General features: G+C 48.4%; 1 protein-coding gene across 5 annotated transcripts in view; it reads left to right on the plus strand.

The window, feature by feature from the left end:
* Positions 1 to 416: 416 nt before the first annotated feature.
* C1H19orf44 (chromosome 1 C19orf44 homolog) overlaps positions 417 to 19,115 on the plus strand; it is a 159,519-nt gene continuing 140,820 nt past the window's right edge. For 2 of the 5 annotated variants that reach the window (XM_069767735.1, XM_069767738.1), the window contains exon 1: positions 10,934 to 12,211. The gene's annotated coding sequence lies outside the window, so the exon portion shown is untranslated. Of the gene's footprint in view, positions 585 to 10,933; positions 12,212 to 19,115 lie in introns of those variants that run through there. The other 3 variants (XM_069767734.1, XM_069767737.1, XM_069767736.1) reach the window with 3 other exon arrangements.

Below are 19,115 nucleotides of genomic sequence, written 5' to 3' on the forward strand. Positions count from 1 at the left end.
CGGGACCCTGGCACAGTCCTGTCCTCTCCTCACACGGGACCCTGGCACAGTCCTGTCCTCTCCTCACACGGGACCCTGGCACAGTCCTGTCCTCTCCTCACACGGGACCCTGGCACAGTCCCTCAGTCCTCTCCTCACACGGGTCCCGCGTCTCTTCTCCAGCAGCAGCCTCGTCACCAAAACGCAGCCTCCTGCTATCGGCTCGGCTCCAATGTAGACGCTACCATTCTTATCAGTCTGTGTGTTAACAATATTGGTGTGCCTAGCGAGATGTGAGCACTTGCCCTCCACAGATCAGCATATTGCCAACCTCAACATGTAAGCATTGAGAAAGCCACGCCTACCTGTATGAAAACGAGGCTTGGATTGCAACCAAAAAGCAATAGCCTTGTCCAATAGGTGTGTGGTGGTGGACTGCGACTGCGCCTGTTACCATGGTAGCTGACAGCATGGCGTCGTGCGGGAATCTAGTGTCGGTCTGCAGGTAATAACCCGCTGGTGTCCGCTGCTCGGGTCAGAACTACGGGCTTTCCAGACACCGAGCGCGAGAAGGAATTCCAGCGTTTGGTTACATTTTATCTGAGGTAAAGATATAGGAAATGTAATAATATGTATGGTCAATATGTAAATATGGTGTATAGTAAATGAGATGTACAGTGACTATGCTAATATATAGTAAATGTGTAGAATGAATGAAATATGTATAGTCAATATGTTACAATAATGTGGTTAGTGAATATGATGAAGAGGAAGTCGGATATGTGCAGTCAGTATGCTCAGATACAGTAAATCAACGTGGATAGTGAATGCACGTACAATAATGTGTAACCTGAGTATAGGGAATGTGTAGGCTAGGTATAATGTGTGTAGGGAGTGTGTAGGCTGGGTATAATGTGTGTAGGGAGTGTGCAGGCTGGGTATAATGTGTGTAGGGAGTGTGCAGGCTGGGTATAATGTGTGTAGGGAGTGTGTAGGCTGGGTATAATGTGTGTAGGGAGTGTGCAGGCTGGGTATAATGTGTGTAGGGAGTGTGCAGGCTGGGTATAATGTGTATAGAGCATGTGTAGGCTGGGTATAACGTGTATAGAGAATGTGTAGGCTAGGTATAACGTGTATAGAGAATGTGTAGGCTGGGTATAACGTGTGTAGAGAATGTGTAGGCTAGGTATAACGTGTGTAGAGAATGTGTAGGCTAGGTATAACGTGTGTAGAGAATGTGTAGGCTGGGTATAACGTGTGTAGAGAATGTGTAGGCTGAGTATAACGTGTGTAGAGAATGTGTAGGCTGGGTATAACGTGTGTAGAGAATGTGTAGGCTGGGTATAACGTGTGTAGAGAATGTGTAGGCTGGGTATAACGTGTGTAGAGAATGTGTAGGCTGGGTATAACGTGTGTAGAGAGTGTGTAGGCTGGGTATAACGTGTGTAGAGAATGTGTAGGCTGGGTGTAACGTGTAGAGAATGTGTAGGCTGGGTGTAACGTGTGTAGAGAGTGTGTAGGCTGGGTGTAACGTGTGTAGAGAGTGTGTAGGCTGGGTGTAACGTGTGTAGAGAGTGTGTAGGCTGGGTGTAACGTGTGTAGAGAATGTGTAGGCTGGGTGTAACGTGTGTAGAGAATGTGTAGGCTGGGTGTAACGTGTGTAGAGAATGTGTAGGCTGGGTGTAACGTGTGTAGAGAATGTGTAGGCTGGGTATAACGTGTGTAGAGAATGTGTAGGCTGGGTATAACGTGTGTAGAGAATGTGTAGGCTGGGTATAACGTGTGTAGAGAATGTGTAGGCTGGGTATAACGTGTGTAGAGAATGTGTAGGCTGGGTATAACGTGTGTAGAGAATGTGTAGGCTGGGTATAACGTGTGTAGAGAATGTGTAGGCTGGGTATAACGTGTGTAGAGAATGTGTAGGCTGGGTATAACGTGTGTAGAGAATGTGTAGGCTGGGTATAACGTGTGTAGAGAATGTGTAGGCTGGGTATAACGTGTGTAGAGAATGTGTAGGCTGGGTATAACGTGTGTAGAGAATGTGTAGGCTGGGTATAACGTGTGTAGAGAATGTGTAGGCTGGGTATAACGTGTGTAGAGAATGTGTAGGCTGGGTATAACGTGTGTAGAGAATGTGTAGGCTGGGTATAACGTGTGTAGAGAATGTGTAGGCTGGGTATAACGTGTGTAGAGAATGTGTAGGCTGGGTATAACGTGTGTAGAGAATGTGTAGGCTGGGTATAACGTGTGTAGAGAATGTGTAGGCTGGGTATAACGTGTGTAGAGAATGTGTAGGCTGGGTATAACGTGTGTAGAGAATGTGTAGGCTGGGTATAACGTGTGTAGAGAATGTGTAGGCTGGGTATAACGTGTGTAGAGAATGTGTAGGCTGGGTATAACGTGTGTAGAGAATGTGTAGGCTGGGTATAACGTGTGTAGAGAATGTGTAGGCTGGGTATAACGTGTGTAGAGAATGTGTAGGCTGGGTATAACGTGTGTAGAGAATGTGTAGGCTGGGTATAACGTGTGTAGAGAATGTGTAGGCTGGGTATAACGTGTGTAGAGAATGTGTAGGCTGGGTATAACGTGTATAGAGAATGTGTAGGCTGGGTGTAACGTGTGTAGGGAGTGTGTAGGCTGGGTGTAACGTGTGTAGGGAATGTGTAGGCTGGGTGTAACGTGTGTAGGGAGTGTGTAGGCTGGGTGTAACGTGTGTAGGGAATGTGTAGGCTGGGTGTAACGTGTGTAGGCTGTGGGTATAACGTGTGTAGGGAATGTGAAGGCTGAGTGTAACGTGTGTAGGGAATGTGTAGGCTGAGTTATAAGCAGCACTGTTCCCCCCCATTAGGCTTGAGTCACACTACAGCGAGATACGGCCGAGTCTCGCAGGTTAAACCCAAGCTCTGGCATCGGCACTCCAGATCCGAGCGTGCAGCTCCATGTTTTGCTATGCGGCCGCACGCTCCGCTCTGGAGTGCCGGTGCCAGAGTTTGGCTTTAACCTGCGAGACTCGGCCGTATCTCGCTGTGTGTGATCCTGGCCTTAACTATAATCTCTGACTCCCAGTAATATAAATTATTCAGTCTCTGACTCTCCCTAATTACCCTCAGGCTGTGTGCACACAGAAGATATGCAAAGTTTTACTGTACAAGTGAAGTGAATGAGATCCCTGAAGTCTCATGCACACGCTGCTTATTTTTTCCTTGCAGATTTGCAATAGATTAAAACCTGCATAATGTAAATTCTTGCTGCTTACTTAGCCCAAACTAATGAGCAGGGGAAATTATCAAAAAACAAAAGTACGTTAAAAACTTTGAAAAAAAAAAAAAGTGTTATACTCAACTTTCTTCCTGCCAACACATTAGTATGTGCAGTGAAATGTCCTATGCACCTTACCCCCTCCTTTCCCTCTCTCCAATAATTTTAAGTCCCTGATAGCATCCTTCTTCATCTTACAAGTCATTGTGATGCTATCAGGGGCTTAGCACCCTCCTACATCACACAATGAATTTTACTTCCATATCTAATGTCCTCCTCCCCTGTCATTTATTTGTCCCCTTTACTCCCATCTCAATCCGCCGCATCTCCCATTGCACTCTCCCCCACCACCTCCATCATTGCCCTCTCCATCACTACCCTCTCTCCCACCACCTACTTCATTGCCCTCTACATCACTGCACTCTCCCCCACCACCTCAGTCATTGCCCTCTACATTACTGCCCTCTCTTCCACCACCTCCTTCATTGCCGTCTATATCACTGCCCTCTCCCCCACCACCTCCATCATTGCCCTCTACATAACTGCCCCCCCCCCCCCAATGTATTAAGAGGAAAAATAAAGCACAAACACACCACTCACCTGTCCGCACGTTTCTCGCAGCCGCAGCATCATTGTCGCCGGTAGCTTTCTCTCTGATACAGGCATACGCTGAGATTATCCAGCTGCATGCCTGTGTCAGACAAAGCATGGACAGAAAGCAGAAGAGTTATCCGTGCAGCGCTGCTCCGCTGCCAGGAGCTCCAGGGATCGCTCCCTGCCTGCCGCACGTGAGGGCAGGGAGCTGGAGAGACAGGCAAGATTGCTCTCCTTATTAGCTGCCCTGCTGGGGCCCCCCTCCACCTTCATGTCCCGATGCAGCTTCATCGGCTGCACAAGTGCGTCTGTCCCTGGATCTAAAACTTTTCGTTTTGTCAATATGACCATGTGAGGGCTTGTTTTTTGCGGTATGAGTTGTACTTTTCAACACCATTGATGTTATGCTCAGGGACCAGGAAAGCGAGATAAGTGGACCCACTGGACCGAAACAGCGAACCTCCCCAGGACGAGTGGACCAGGTGGACCGCCCCCTATACAGGGAGCGTTAGGAGCAGGCCCAGGGGAGACTACTGAACGGCAGCCGGTACCAAAGTACAGGGAAAGGAAAAGGTCAGGGCAGGGACGACGGAAAAGAGAACGAAGAAGGAGAAGCGGAACGGGTAACGGGAACTGACAAGACAGACAGAAAATGGAAGGACAAACCGGAAGACAGGATGGAGACACGAGACCACAGAAGCGCAGGAGACGATGGCGGAAGGACTAGGCAGAGGATCTGGAACACCGGGAAGAAACGAAGGTACAGGAGAACTGGAGCTGCAAGGGAAGCACGGAGACAGTTAATGATAATACACAGAAACGAAAAGTCAGAGACAAGCAGCAGGGAGAACGTAAGGTACGCTAGGAAGCGAGGGAGCCAGAGGCATTTGCCAGAAAACAAATGACAGACAGGCACAGCCAAAAGGAAGAGGCGGCCTTAAATGCAGAGTGGCAGCGTACCTTCCGGGTCATGGTCCTCCAGGACCACAGAGAGCAGGGGAAAGAGTGTCCAAAGAAAAAGGCAAGTGCGCATACATGTGCTCCCGGTAGAGGGCGCTGTGGACGCGCAGGAGCGCTGCTTAGTAACGTCAGTGCTGCCAGCGAGACACAGGGCTGACCGGAGCAGGGAAGGCAGAGTGCGCGTGTGCAGGACACCCTAGTGCGCGCGCGCCCGACAGGAAGCAGGAGCCGGGAGAGCGAGCAGAGAAGGCGGCGCTGGAGAAGGAACAGGAGCGCGCCAGGACGCCGAGGAGCGGTAAGTAAAAGCGGACAGCAGGGGCCGCGGCGGTGATAATGGCGACCTGACAATTGATTTTACCATATCATGTACTGTTTTTTGGATTATTTATTTACAATGTTCACCAAATGCTATAACTGATCTGCCATTATGATTTTCGAAACCATTAAGAGTTTGTAGGTACCAAACATGTCTAGGTTCTTTTTTTTTAAGTGGTGAAAAAAAAATCCATAGTTTGTTAAAAAAGAAAAATTCACTTTTTACCCTTCGCCAGGACAGCACCCACAATGAGAGAGGGATCCGCCCATAGGAACAGGAAACCTACAGAGATAAAAGGGCGGTCCCCCTCTCCTCCTCAGTTGGTTTCCTGTTCCTATCGGAAATCCCATGGTTAACCTACAGCACGAGGTGTTTGGAGCACCTCCATCATACCTGACCCATGCACCCGCCTGTTCGGTCTCCTGGTGAGCGGCAGGGGCTGCGGCGTCAGCAGCAGCGTCGGGGGAGCCACTGTATCCAGCCTCCCCCCTCGTCTGGTTACGTTGCCGGCAGGTTCCGGGCGCTAAGCCCGGCCTATGGTGAGGAGGACGCAGGAGCGGCGCTTCTAGGAGCCGGCGGCAGCAGCGTCTCCGGGTAAGTGCGCTCTGTCCTGCTTGAACCGGAAGTAGTGAAAGCACTTCCGGTTCGCGGCCTGGAGAGCGGCAATCACCGCCTATTCAAAATGGAGCCGGGACACAGAGCGATTGTGCTCGGAATGTCGTCCCCAACGCATGAGGAGCATCCACCAGCGGTGGAGCAGGTGAGCGCTGGCAAAGACAGCAGCGCTAAGGCCTCAAAGTCCACAGCAGCAAAGAGTGGTCGCCCTGTTATGGAGTCTGACACTCATGTTAGAAGGAGTAGAGAATCAGATCTAATTAGAAGCCGCACAGCGTCCCCTCCTCCAAGACCGGTACAATGAATGCTTCACTGGGTGAGTGTATTTAATCCTCTACCTATAAGCTGATGCCTTCCTTCTCTACCCTCTCCCCATAGGCTAAAAGGACCAGTAAAACGAAACATAAAGAATGTGCCCTGTGTATACAACCCCTGCCTGATTCATATCCAAAGAGGTTGTGTCAAGATTGCATACAGCAAACCCTAAAGGATGAGGCTGCAGTTACCACCACTAACATCAGGGCTATAAATAGGCAGGAGATCCAGTCTCTAGGATCAAAAAGCCAGAAAAAACAAGGGAGTAAAAGCCGTCCCCTTCCTTCTAGTTCAGAGTCAGAAGAGGGGTTAATCCGGTCCTCAACACCTCGGAATCATCATCTGGTTCTTCTGAGGATGAGAGCGGAGCATGCTTTCCACTGGACAGCATAAATAACCTTATAAAATCAGTAAGGAATACCATGGGTTGTCCAGACACTAAGGGGGTCAGATCGGCCCAGGAAATTATGTTCGCAGACCTAGGTCACAAAAAACGGCGAACTTTGCCAGTTGTCTCCGCCGTGAAAGATCTTGTAAAGAAAGAATGGGACAAACAGGGGAAAGGGTTCCTTCCCTCCTCTTCAAAAAGGCGTTACCCCTTCAGTGATGAAGAGTTAGAGATCTGGTCCAAGGTGCCAAAAGTGGATGCGGCGGTGGCGTCCACCTTAAAACAATCATCCCTCCCTGTGGAAGATGCAGGGATCTTACTCGACCCATTAGACCGCAAGACTGAAGCTCTTCTTAAAAGGTCATGGGAAACAAATACAGGGGCCTTTAAACCCGCCATATCGGGTACTTGCACAGTTAGGTCACTATTGGTATGGATAGACCAGCTGGAGCAGCAGATTAAAGGTAGAGTGGCAAGAGAAAAAATCTTGCAAGCAATTCCTTTAATTAGAAGCGCTACGGCATTCTTAACAGATGCTTCAGTGGACTCCTTGCGGCTGGCAGCAAGATCAGCAGGCCTTGTCAATGCAGCCCGACGTGCCCTTTGGTTAAAGGGATGGAAAGGTGATGCAGAATCTAAATCAAGATTATGTACAATCCCGTGCCAGGGTGAGTTCCTGTTTGGGAAGGTTCTTGATGACCTCCTTAATAAAGCAGGAGAAAGAAGGAAGGGATTCCCTAAACAGTTTCTTCCTTCTTAGGCCGGCTTCACACTCAGCGTATGAAAATACGGTGCATTTTTTACGGCCGTAATACTCTGAAAAGTCCCCAAAATAGTGGTCCGTAGCTCCTCCGTAGACAGGGTGTGTCAGCGTTTTTTGCGCATGGCATCCTCCGTATGGCATCCGTACTGCGTGTTTTTCTCGCAGGCTTGCAAATCCGACATACGGCAATACAAGGGATCCATGTGTTTAAAAAAAATATATATATCTATATACTGTGTGTGTGTGTGTGTGTGTGTGTGTGTGTGTATATATATATATATATATATATATATATATATATATATATATATAATTAGGAAAAAAGGAACAGAAATCTAAATGCGTCATTTTGAAGAAAAAACACATCCTGCAAAGTTGCCTGCAGGATGCATTTTTTTCTAGACTTTCATTAGCGATGGATTGCCACACGTTGCATCCGTCAGCGGGTCAGTATTGAGTTTATCAGGGGCAGTAATAGGGTCACATACGGCAGCAGCAGCTAAGTATTGGGGTATCAGGTGCAGTAATAGGGACACATATGGCAGAAGCAGCTCAGTATTGGGGTATCAGGTGCAGTAATAGGGACACGTTCGGCAGCAGCGGCTCAGTATTAGGGTATCAGGTGCAGTAATAGGGACACGTTCGGCAGCAGCGGCTCAGTATTAGGGTATCAGGTGCAGTAATAGGGACACATATGGCAGCAGCGGCTCAGTATTGGGGTATCAGGGGCAGTAATAGGGACAAATACGGCAGCAGCGGCTCAGTATTGGGGTGTCAGGGGCAGTAATAGGGACACATACGGCAGCAGAGGCTCAGTATTGGGGTATCAGGTGCAGTAATAGGGACATATAGGGCAGCAGCGGCTCAGTATTGGGGTGTCAGGTGCAGTAATAGGGACACATACGCCAGCAGCGGCTCAGTATTGGGGTATCAGGTGCAGTAATAGGGACACGTTCGGCAGCAGCGGCTCAGTATTGGGGTATCAGGTGCAGTAATAGGGACACATATGGCAGCAGCGGCTCAGTATTGGGGTATCAGGGGCAGTAATAGGGACAAATACGGCAGCAGCGGCTCAGTATTGGGGTGTCAGGGGCAGTAATAGGGACACATACGGCAGCAGCGGCTCAGTATTGGGGTATCAGGGGCAGTAATTGGGACACATACGGCAGCAGCGGCTCAGTATTGGGGTATCAGGGGCAGTAATAGGGACACATATGGCAGCAGCGGCTCAGTATTGGGGTATCAGCAGGATGAGGAGTTTGTGCAGGTTGGGAATAGATGGTGATGGGGCTGTAATATGAGAAGTGAAATGTGTCTTTGTTGTATTCTCTGCAGCCGAGTCGTGGCTGGAAGAAGTTGTCATGTCAGTCTGGGCCAGATGGAAAAGACGGGAAAAGTGACAACTCCATCAGAAAGAACGTCAGTGGTAAGTCACCATCTGTAACTGTGCAGTGATCTATGTTCTGTTGGACTGGTATCTACCACTGTATGGTCACAATATGGCGGTAAACAGTGTTGGTCTTTGTGGAGATTTTTTTTAGTTACAGGAGGATCATTGGCTGAGGTTCTTATACACACAATTACAGTGCCACACCGTAGTTGTAATCAGGGGTTAGGGGCCCACTCGGATGTCTCGCCCCCCCTGAGCTGAACCCCTAGCTACGCCTCTGCCTTATCTAGATGATTTTTTAATAATTGGAGATTCAGCCTCTCAGTGTAAAGAACGATTGACTAATACTATTTCATCGTTACAGGCTTTGGGTTGGATAGTGAACTTCAAAAAGTCCAGACTACATCCGGAAACCCGTCAGTCCTTCCTAGGACTAGTTTTGGACTCTGTAAGTCAAAAATGCTTTTTACCAGAATCCAAAAAAATTAACAATAATTTCAAAAATCACTATGGCAAGGGCAAAACCTCAAATGTCCCTTAGAGATGCCATGTCTCTCTTGGGCTCACTTTCCTCCTGCATTCCTGCCGTACAATGGGCTCAATACCATACCAGAGCCCTACAGCACCAGACACTCCATGCGCAATCTCATTGCCATGGTCATTTAAATACGAAAATTAATTATCTGAAGATGTACTGGAGTCACTCCACTGGTGGTTAAATGGAACTCATTTGTCCAGAGGAGTCTCATGGACAATAACACCCTCTAAATTAGTCACTACTGACGCAGGGCCAGAAGGGTGGGGGGCCCATCTGGATAAGTATGTAGCTCAAGGTCGCTGGCGTTCATCAGAGATCCAGCAATCCTCCAACTGGAAAGAATTGAACGCAGTCCATTATGCCTTAAATTTTTTCCTTCCCCAGCTCCGAGGATCTCATATCAAAATCCTGTCAGACAACACGACGGTCGTCGCATATTTAAATCATCAAGGCGGAACGCGATCAGAAAGTCTGATGTCTTCAGCAGCAAACATCTTCGACTTAGCAGAGCTCAATTTTCTATCACTCACAGTTCTCCACATCAGAGGTATAGAAAATTCAAAGGCCGACTTTCTAAGTTGCCACACGCTACGCCAGGGAGAATGGACCCTCAACCCTCAAATATTCAAAAACATTGTGGACATGTGGGGTCTTCCGCAGATAGATTTATTTGCAACCAGAAACAACAGACAGGTACGAGCGTTCGCTTCCTTGAATGTGGCAGACAATCCAGACATGATAGACACGCTCCAGTATCCGTGGAACTACAATCTGGCTTATGCTTTCCCACCAATGATGCTAATCCCATTAAGGTACCGTCACACTAGACGATATCGCTAGCGATCCGTGACGTTGCAGCGTCCTCGCTAGCGATATCGTCCAGTGTGACAGGCAGCAGCGATCAGGCCCCTGCTGTGCTGTCGCTGGTCGGGGAAGAAAGTCCAGAACTTTGTTTCGTCGCTGGACTCCCCGCAGACATCGCTGAATCGGTGTGTGTGACACCGATTCAACGATGTCTTCGCTGGTAACCAGGGTAAACATTGGGTAACTAAGCGCAGGGCCGCGCTTAGTAACCCGATGTTTACCCTGGTTACCATCGTTAAAGTAAAAAAAACAAACGCTACATACTTACCTACCGCTGTCTGTCTCCGGTGCTGTGCTTCTCTGCTCTGGCTGTGAGCACAGCGTCCGGAAAGCAGAGCGGTGACGTCACCGCTCTGCTTTCCGGCTGCCCGGCGCTCACAGCCAGAGCAGAGAAGCACAGCGCCGGGGACAGACAGCGGTAGGTAAGTATGTAGCGTTTGTTTTTTTTTACTTTAACGATGGTAATCAGGGTAAACATCGGGTTACTAAGCGCGGCCCTGCGCTTAGTTACCCGATGTTTACCCTGGTTACCGGGGACCTCGGGATCGTTGGTCGCTGGAGAGCTGTCTGTGTGACAGCTCTCCAGCGACCAAACAGCGACGCTGCAGCGATCCGGATCGTTGTCGGTATCGCTGCAGCGTCGCTTAGTGTGACGGTACCTTTAGTCATCAAAAAGATAAGGGAGGAGAAAGCAAGAGTAATATTGATAGCACCCTTTTGGCCAAAGAGGCCCTGGTTTTCCTGTCTTCAAGCGATGTCAGTCTGCGATCCCTGGATTCTGCCAATGACACCAGACCTACTGTCTCAGGGTCCGTTCTACCATCCACAAGTAAAGGGCCTCCACCTCACGGCGTGGAACTTGAGAAGAGGCAGATTCTAACATTAAGAGGGTTCTCACAAGAATTGATTAATACCTTACTGTTAAGTAGGAAAAGATCCACGACTCTTATATATAGCAGAGTATGGAGGAACTTTCTCAACTTTCATACGGAACCCTTCTCTAACAAGGTTCCTATTAGAGCCATCCTTGAATTTTTACAAAAAGGTCATGAGATGGGATTATCGGTTAATACCTTGAGAGTTCAAGTGTCTGCCTTAGGAGCCCTCTATAGTGCTAACATAGCGGGTAATAGATGGATAGCAAGATTTATTAGAGCATGTGAACGATGTACTCCGGTTCATGTCCCACGTCTACCACCTTGGGACTTGAATCTAGTTCTAGACGCCTTAACTGGACCTCCTTTTGAGCCTTTAGATTCTATCCCTCTAAAAAATGTCACATACAAGGTAGCTTTATTGATAGCCTTAACATCGGCCAGACGAGTAGGAGACATCCAAGCCCTCTCCATAGACCCTCCATTCTTAATGACATATCAGGACAGAGTGGTTCTCAAACCAGATCCATCATATCTCCCTAAAGTAGCGACAAATTTCCATAGATCTCAGGAAATTTTCCTACCTTCCTTTTATGATATTCCACTAAATCCAGAGAAAGAGAAACTGCATGTTAGACGTTAAAAGAGCAGTCCTAAGCTACATAGAGAACCCAGTCCTGCAGACAGAGTAGGGCTCTGTTTGTATTTTTTCAGGGTCACCGAAAAGGCCACGGGGTCACGAAAGCTACCTTGTCCCGGTGGATCAGAGAGGCTATCCATCTTGCATACTTGTCAAAGGGCAAAGATCCTCCGGAGGGAGTAAAGGCGCATTCAGCTCGAGCTGTATCGTCCTCGTGGGCGGAGAATAAAGACATCTCCATCGAGCTTATATGTAAGGCCGCAACCTGGTTGTCACCCTCGACTTTCTATAGACATTATAGACTTGATCTATCTTCTGCATCTGACTTGACATTCGGGAGAGCTGTCCTTAGTACGGTGATCCCACCCAGGGGAAGGTTCTCTGAAAATCTCTCATTGTGGGTGCTGTCGTGGCGAAGGGTAAAAAGCCAGATTACTTACCGGTAATGCCCTTTTAATGAGCCACGACAGCACCCTGTCACTTCCCACCCTAATAGTTATTAATACAAGATATTCTCATGGGTGAATATAGATAACATACAAACAGATTGTGGATATATTTATACTAATTTAACAACGGCGGTTCCTCTCGTACTCTGAAAAACAACTGAGGAGGAGAGGGGGACCACCCTTTTATCTCTGTAGGTTTCCTGTTCCTATGGGCGGATCTCTCTCTCATTGTGGGTGCTGTCGTGGCTCATTAAAAGGGCATTACCGGTAAGTAATCCGGCTTTTTCCTGTCGCGTCTCCATTTTTTCGTAATCTGGGGCATGGTGAGGGCTCATTTTTTGCATGCCGAGCTGATGTTTTTATTGATACCATTTTGCTGTAGCTACGATCTTTTGATCGCCCGTTATTGCATTTTAATTCAATAGCCACAGGAAACAACACATAATTCCAGTGGATTTTTCTACTTGGCAATTACCGGTAACCCCTTTACCCCAAGGGTGGTTTGCATGTTAATGGTTGGGCCCATTTTTTAAATTCTGACCACTGTCTCTTTATGAGGTTACAACTCTGGAACGCTTCCATGGATCCGGGTGATTCTGACATTTTCTCGTGACATATTGTACTTCATGTTAGTGGTAACATTTCTTTGATATGACTTGCATTTATTTGTGAAAAAAAAAAAAACGGAAATTGGCGATAATTTTGCAATTTTCCAACTTTGAATTTTTATGCCCTTAATTCACAGAGATATGTCACACAAAATACTTAAAGGGAACCTGTCACCCCGAAAATCGGGGGTGAGGTAATCCCACCGGCATCAGGGGCTTATCTGCAGCATTCTATAATGCTGTAGATAAGCCCCCGATGTTACCTGAAAAAGGAGAAAAAGACGTTAGATTATACTCACCCAGGGGCGGTCCCGCTGCTGGTCTGGTCAGATGGGCGTCTCCGGTCCGCTGCGTCGCCTCCCATCTTCTTTCCATGACGTCCTCTTCTGATCTTCAGCCACGGCTCCGGCGCAGGCGTACTTTGCTCTGCCCTGTTGAGGGCAGAGGATAGTACAGCAGTGCGCAGGCGCCGGAAAGGTCAGAGGCTCGGCGCCTGCGCACTGCAGTACTTTGTCTGCCCTCAACAGCGCAGAGCAAAGTACGCCTGCGCCGGAGCCGTGGCCGAAGATCAGAAGAGGACGTCATGGAAAGAAGATAGGAGGCGCCGCAGCGGACCGGAGACGCCCATCTGACCAGACCAGCAGCGGGACCGCCCCTGGGTGAGTATAATCTAACGTCTTTTTCTCCTTTTTCAGGTAACATCGGGGGCTTATCTACAGCATTATAGAATGCTGCAGATAAGCCCCTGATGCCGGTGGGATTACCTCACCCGCGATTTTCGGGGTGACAGGTTCCCTTTAAGTAACATTTCCCACATGGCTACTTTTCATCAGCACAATTTTGGAACCAACATTTTTTTTTTTTCGTTAGGGAGTTATAAGGGTTAAAAGTTGACCAGCGATATCTCATTTTTAGAACACCATTTTTTTTTTTTTTTAAGGGACCACATCACATTTGAAGTCACTTTGAGGGGTCTATATGATAGAAAATACCCAAAAGTGACACCATTCTAAAAACTGCACCCCTCAAGGTGCTCAAAACCGCATTCAAGAAGTTTATTAACCCTTCTGGTGCTTCACAGAAATTTTCGGAGTGTTTAAAAAAAAATTAACTTTTCTTTTTCTCAAAAAAATTAATTCAGATCCAAATTTTTTTATTTTCCCAAGGGTAACAGGAGAAATTGGACCCCAAAAGTTATTGTGCAATTTGTCCTGAGTACGCCGATACCCTATATGTGGGGGTAAACCACTGTTTGGGCGCACGGCAGGGCTTGTAAGAGAAGGAGCACCGTTTGACTTTTTCAATGCAGAATTGGCTGGAATTGAGATCGGACACCATGTCACGTTTAGAGAGCCCCTGATGTGTCTAAACAGTGGAAACCTCCCACAAGTGACACCATTTTGGAAACTAGAACCCCCCCCTCCCCCCAAGGAACTTATCTAGATGTGTGGTGAGAACTTTGAACCCTCAAAGGCTTCACAGAAGTTTAAAACGTAGAGTTTTAAAAATAAAGAATCATATTTTTTCCAAAAAATGATCTTTTCACCCCCAATTATAATTTTCCAAAGGGTAAAAGGATCCCAAAACTTATTGTGCAACTTGTCCTGAGTACGCTGATACCCCATGTGTGGGAGAAAACTACTATATGGGCGCACGTCAGGGCTCGGAAGGGAAGTAGTGACGTTTTGGAATGCAGACTTTGATGGAATGGTCTGCGGGCGTCATGTCTTGTTTGGAGATCCCCTGATGTGCCTAAACAGTGGAAACCCCCTAAACCTAATCCCAACCTTAAAGGAACTCTGTCACCTGAATTTGGAGGGAACAATTTTCCGCCATAGGTGAGGGGTTTTCGGGTGTTTGATTCACCCTTTCCTTACCCGCTGGCTGCATGCTGGCTGCAATATTGGATTGAAGTTCATTCTCTGTCCTCCGTAGTACATGCCTGCACAAGGCATTCTTGCCTAACCCTAATGGTAAAATGGAGATACATTCTTTTTTTATTTTATTATTTTTACCTATTTTCACTGTCTGCAAACTGACCTCAGAGACTACCTGACATGCACTGTGCATGACAGGAAGTCTCTCAGCTCTGGTAACCCGGATGTCGTCATGATGACATCGGGTTACCATGGGAGCGATCGGGACCCGCGTCATGCGGTGGGGTCTCCGATCCAAAGGCAGAGAAGCTGTCATTCCCTCTGCCAGCTCCAGAACGCTGCAATCATGTTTGATTGCATTGTTCCGGGGGTTAAAGTGACTGGAGCCGTCACCCGTCGCAAAACAGCCACGACCAATCAGCAACGGGCACAGTCCGGAGGAAATATGGCTGCTCCTTCCTCCCTGCAGTCAGTGCCCGCTCCGTACTCCCTTCCAGTCAGCGCTGACACAGGGCTAATGGCAGCGTTGACGGCGGTGTAACGCACTCGGTTAACACTGCTATTAACCCTTTATGACCAACTTTTTACTATTCATGCTGCCTATGCCGCATCAACAGTAAAAAGATCTAATGTTAAAAAAAAAAAAAAAATAGTTATATACTCACCGTCCGTCGGATCAGGAACAGGCCTTTCCCGCTCCTCACGACGCTCCGGTGACCGCTCCATGCATTGCAGTCTTGCGACATGCATATTCTAGAATACCCGATGCGTTAGAATCGGGCCACCATCTAGTATATATATACTAGCTATTGAACCCGTTCTATGCCCAGGTGGCGAGCATTTATATTGGTATATTGTCTCCATCATGGTATGTGCTGCTCCATCCTGCGTCCCCATCCTGTCATGCGCTGCTCCATCCTGCGTCCCCATCCTGTCATGTGCTGCTCCATCCTGCGTCCCCATCCTGTCATGCGCTACTCCATCCTGCGTCCCCATCCTGTCATGTGCTGCTCCATCCTGCGTTCCCTTTCCTGTCATGCGCTGCTCCCATCCTGCGTCCCCATCCTGTCATGCGCTGCTCCCATCCTGCGTCCCCATCCTGTGATGCGCTGCTCCCATCCTGTGATGCGCTGCTCCCATCCTGCGTCCCCATCCTGTCATGTGCTGCTCCATTCTGCGTCCCCATCCTGTCATGCGCTGCTCCATCATGCGTCCCCATCCTGTCATGCGCTGCTCCATCCTGCGTCCCCATCCTTATGTGCTGCTGCATCCTGCGTCCCCATCCTGTTATGTGCTGCTCCATCCTGCGTCCCCATCCTTATGTGCTGCTCCCATCCTGCGTCCCCATCCTTATGTGCTGCTCCATCCTGCGTCCCCATCCTGTTATGTGCTGCTCCATCCTGCGTCCCCATCCTTATGTGCTGCTCCATCCTGCGTCCCCATCCTTATGTGCTGCTCCATCCTGCGTCCCCATCCTTATGTGCTGCTCCATCCTGCGTCCCCATCCTTATGTGCTGCTCCATCCTGCGTCCCCATCCTTATGTGCTGCTCCATCCTGCGTCCCCATCCTTATGTGCTGCTCCATCCTGCGTCCCCATCCTTATGTGCTGCTCCATCCTGCGTCCCCATCTTTATGTGCTGCTCCATCCTGCGTCCCCATCCTTATGTGCTGCTCCATCCTGCGTCCCCATCCTTATGTCCTGCTCCATCCTGCGTCCCCATCCTTATGTGCTGCTCCATCCTGCGTCCCCATCCTTATGTCCTGCTCCATCCTGCGTCCCCATCTTTATGTGCTGCTCCATCCTGCGTCCCCATCCTTATGTGCTGCTCCATCCTGCGTCCCCATCCTTATGTCCTGCTCCATCCTGCGTCCCCATCCTTATGTGCTGCTCCATCCTGCGTCCCCATCCTTATGTGCTGCTCCATCCTGCGTCCCCATCTTTATGTGCTGCTCCATCCTGCGTCCCCATCCTTATGTGCTGCTCCATCCTGCGTCCCCATCCTTATGTCCTGCTCCATCCTGCGTCCCCATACTGTTATGTGCTGCTCCATCCTGCGTCCCCATCCTTATGTGCTGCTCCATCCTGCGTCCCCATCCTTATGTGCTGCTCCATCCTGCGTCCCCATCCTTATGTGCTGCTCCATCCTGCGTCCCCATCCTTATGTGCTGCTCCATCCTGCGTCCCCATCCTTATGTGCTGCTCCATCCTGCGTCCCCATCCTTATGTGCTGCTCCATCCTGCGTCCCCATCCTTATGTGCTGCTCCATCCTGCGTCCCCATCCTTATGTGCTGCTCCATCCTGCGTCCCCATCCTTATGTGCTGCTCCATCCTGCGTCCCCATCCTTATGTGCTGCTCCATCCTGCGTCCCCATCCTTATGTGCTGCTCCATCCTGCGTCCCCATCCTTATGTGCTGCTCCATCCTGCGTCCCCATCCTTATGTGCTGCTCCATCCTGCGTCCCCATACTGCCTCTGACCCGCTCGGCGCCGAGTGCTGGGGGGCCTGAGCAGGCGGGGACACCGGCGCGCTGTGGGGGTCAGGTGCCGGAATCGCCGCCAGCTCAGGCCCCCCCAGCACTTACTATACTCACCTGTCCGGCGTTCCAGCGCTGAGCGCCGCCATCTTCCCGGTCTCCTGGCTGTGACTGTTCAGTCAGAGGGCGGCGCCGGCGCGCATTAAGCGCGTCATCGCGCCCTCTGAACTGAAGGCCACAGACCGAAGACCGGGAAGATGGCGCCGCTCAGCGATGGAACGGGGACAGGTGAATATAGGCCGATACTCACCCTCCTGGCGGTCCCTGCTTCTGCGGTGGAGATCGCGGTGTGTGTTCAGTGTGAACGCACACCGCGATCTCCCGGGAGCGTCGCTCTGTGAGGCCCAGACTGCGCCGGCGCTTGCGCTTGCGCAGTCTATAGAGGCTTCGGACAGCGTGACGCTCCCAGCGTTATATTATAGATATATATATATATCAATCTCATCTCTGATTGACACCACATTAATAACTCTATAATTACTATTAATTGATTGGAGTGTTGAAATCATTTAAAATATTTAACATACAACACATTCCACCCCTGCTTTCAATCACTTTAATTATCCTACCACTAAACTATGCAAATTTCTTCATAAACCATTTTACATTGTTCCCTATATATTTATTTGTTTTCTACCAATAGAAAACTACAAGAAGACACAAAAGAGAATAGTAAAACCAAAAACACTCAGTTTGAAAAAATGTTGCAGTAATCCGCAAGTGCTAGTAAAAGATGTAAAAAACAGGGTATTTGGTTGATACGTTTTTTGCAAAAAATGTATACTAAGCTGCTCTACCAATCTTCACGGTATACCCTTATCAGAGCAGTCCTAACTAATGTATGCAATCCCTATCTGATGTATTTAAAAACCTGATCATCTGTATATAACCTGTGTGAACAGGGTTCAGAGAGGAAAAATCCATGTGTGCATACAGGGTAGAACAGCTTTTGTGCAGATAGCCCAAGAGGAGTGGTGGAACTCCCCAGTCTTGTAGACACAAGAGAACAATTATGGAAACAGGAACACATGGGCTACTTGCACAGTGAACAAGTCTGTATGATCATGTTCACACACCACCAAGAAACCTGAAGACACAAAAGAGAATAGTAAAACCAAAAACACTCAGTTTGAAAAAATGTTGCAGTAATCCGCAAGTGCTAGTAAAAGATGCTCTGATATGGGTATACCGTGAAGATTGGTAGAGCAGCTTAGTATACATTTTTTGCAAAAAACGTATCAACCAAATACCCTGTTTTTTACATCTTTTACTAGCACTTGCGGATTACTGCAACATTTTTTCAAACTGAGTGTTTTTGGTTTTACTATTCTCTTTTGTGTCTTCAGGTTTCTTGGTGGTGTGTGAACATGATCATACAGACTTGTTCACTGTGCAAGTAGCCCATGTGTTCCTGTTTCCACAATAGAAAACTACGTTGGTACAAAAAACAATGGACATAAAAAAATCAAAAAATCAAAACAATGGACCAAAAAGTACTGGAAAATGAAATGTCTTTGCAGAAATCTTCTTTTCTTCTTTAGACAACAAATATAGATTGGTCTATGTTGCAGGGAAAGCACGGGAATTATTGTGCCCTCATACTCTTGCCTAAAGGCCAAGATGACTTCACTGCTTTTCCGTGGTTGGCCAAAGGACAGACTCAAACATAATCTGTCCCGGCCCTTATGGCATTAACCCCTGGTCTCTTCGAAGCAACAGGTGAGGGGGGTGCAGGTGTCCATGGCGGAGTCCCTTCGTCTTCTATTGCTGCAGCTGGTCAGGGCCTCACTTTATATGCCATTTAGCAGAAGCTTCTAGGGTTAGTTCTCCCCTCGCTTGTCGTCAGCTGGCGATTCTGAGGTTCACCCTGGCCACGGCTTAGCAGTATCTGGGCTAGGTCTCGGCACACAATTGGACATTGGCACAGATACAACCTGCACTGTTAGAAAGAAATTCAAAGTCACACTTGAAAAAGTTCAGTCCAAAGCAACAATCCAGGATGTATTAACTTGGTTCATGATAATAATAATAATCTTTATTTTTATATAGCGCTAACATATTCCGCAGCGCTTTACACACATTATCATCGCTGTCCCCGTTGGGGCCAATCTAGAATCCCTATCAGTATGTCTTTGGAATGTGGGAGGAA

The sequence above is a fragment of the Ranitomeya imitator genome, chromosome 1, assembly GCF_032444005.1.
Source record: "Ranitomeya imitator isolate aRanImi1 chromosome 1, aRanImi1.pri, whole genome shotgun sequence".
In the NCBI taxonomy this organism is placed as follows: domain Eukaryota; kingdom Metazoa; phylum Chordata; class Amphibia; order Anura; family Dendrobatidae; genus Ranitomeya; species Ranitomeya imitator.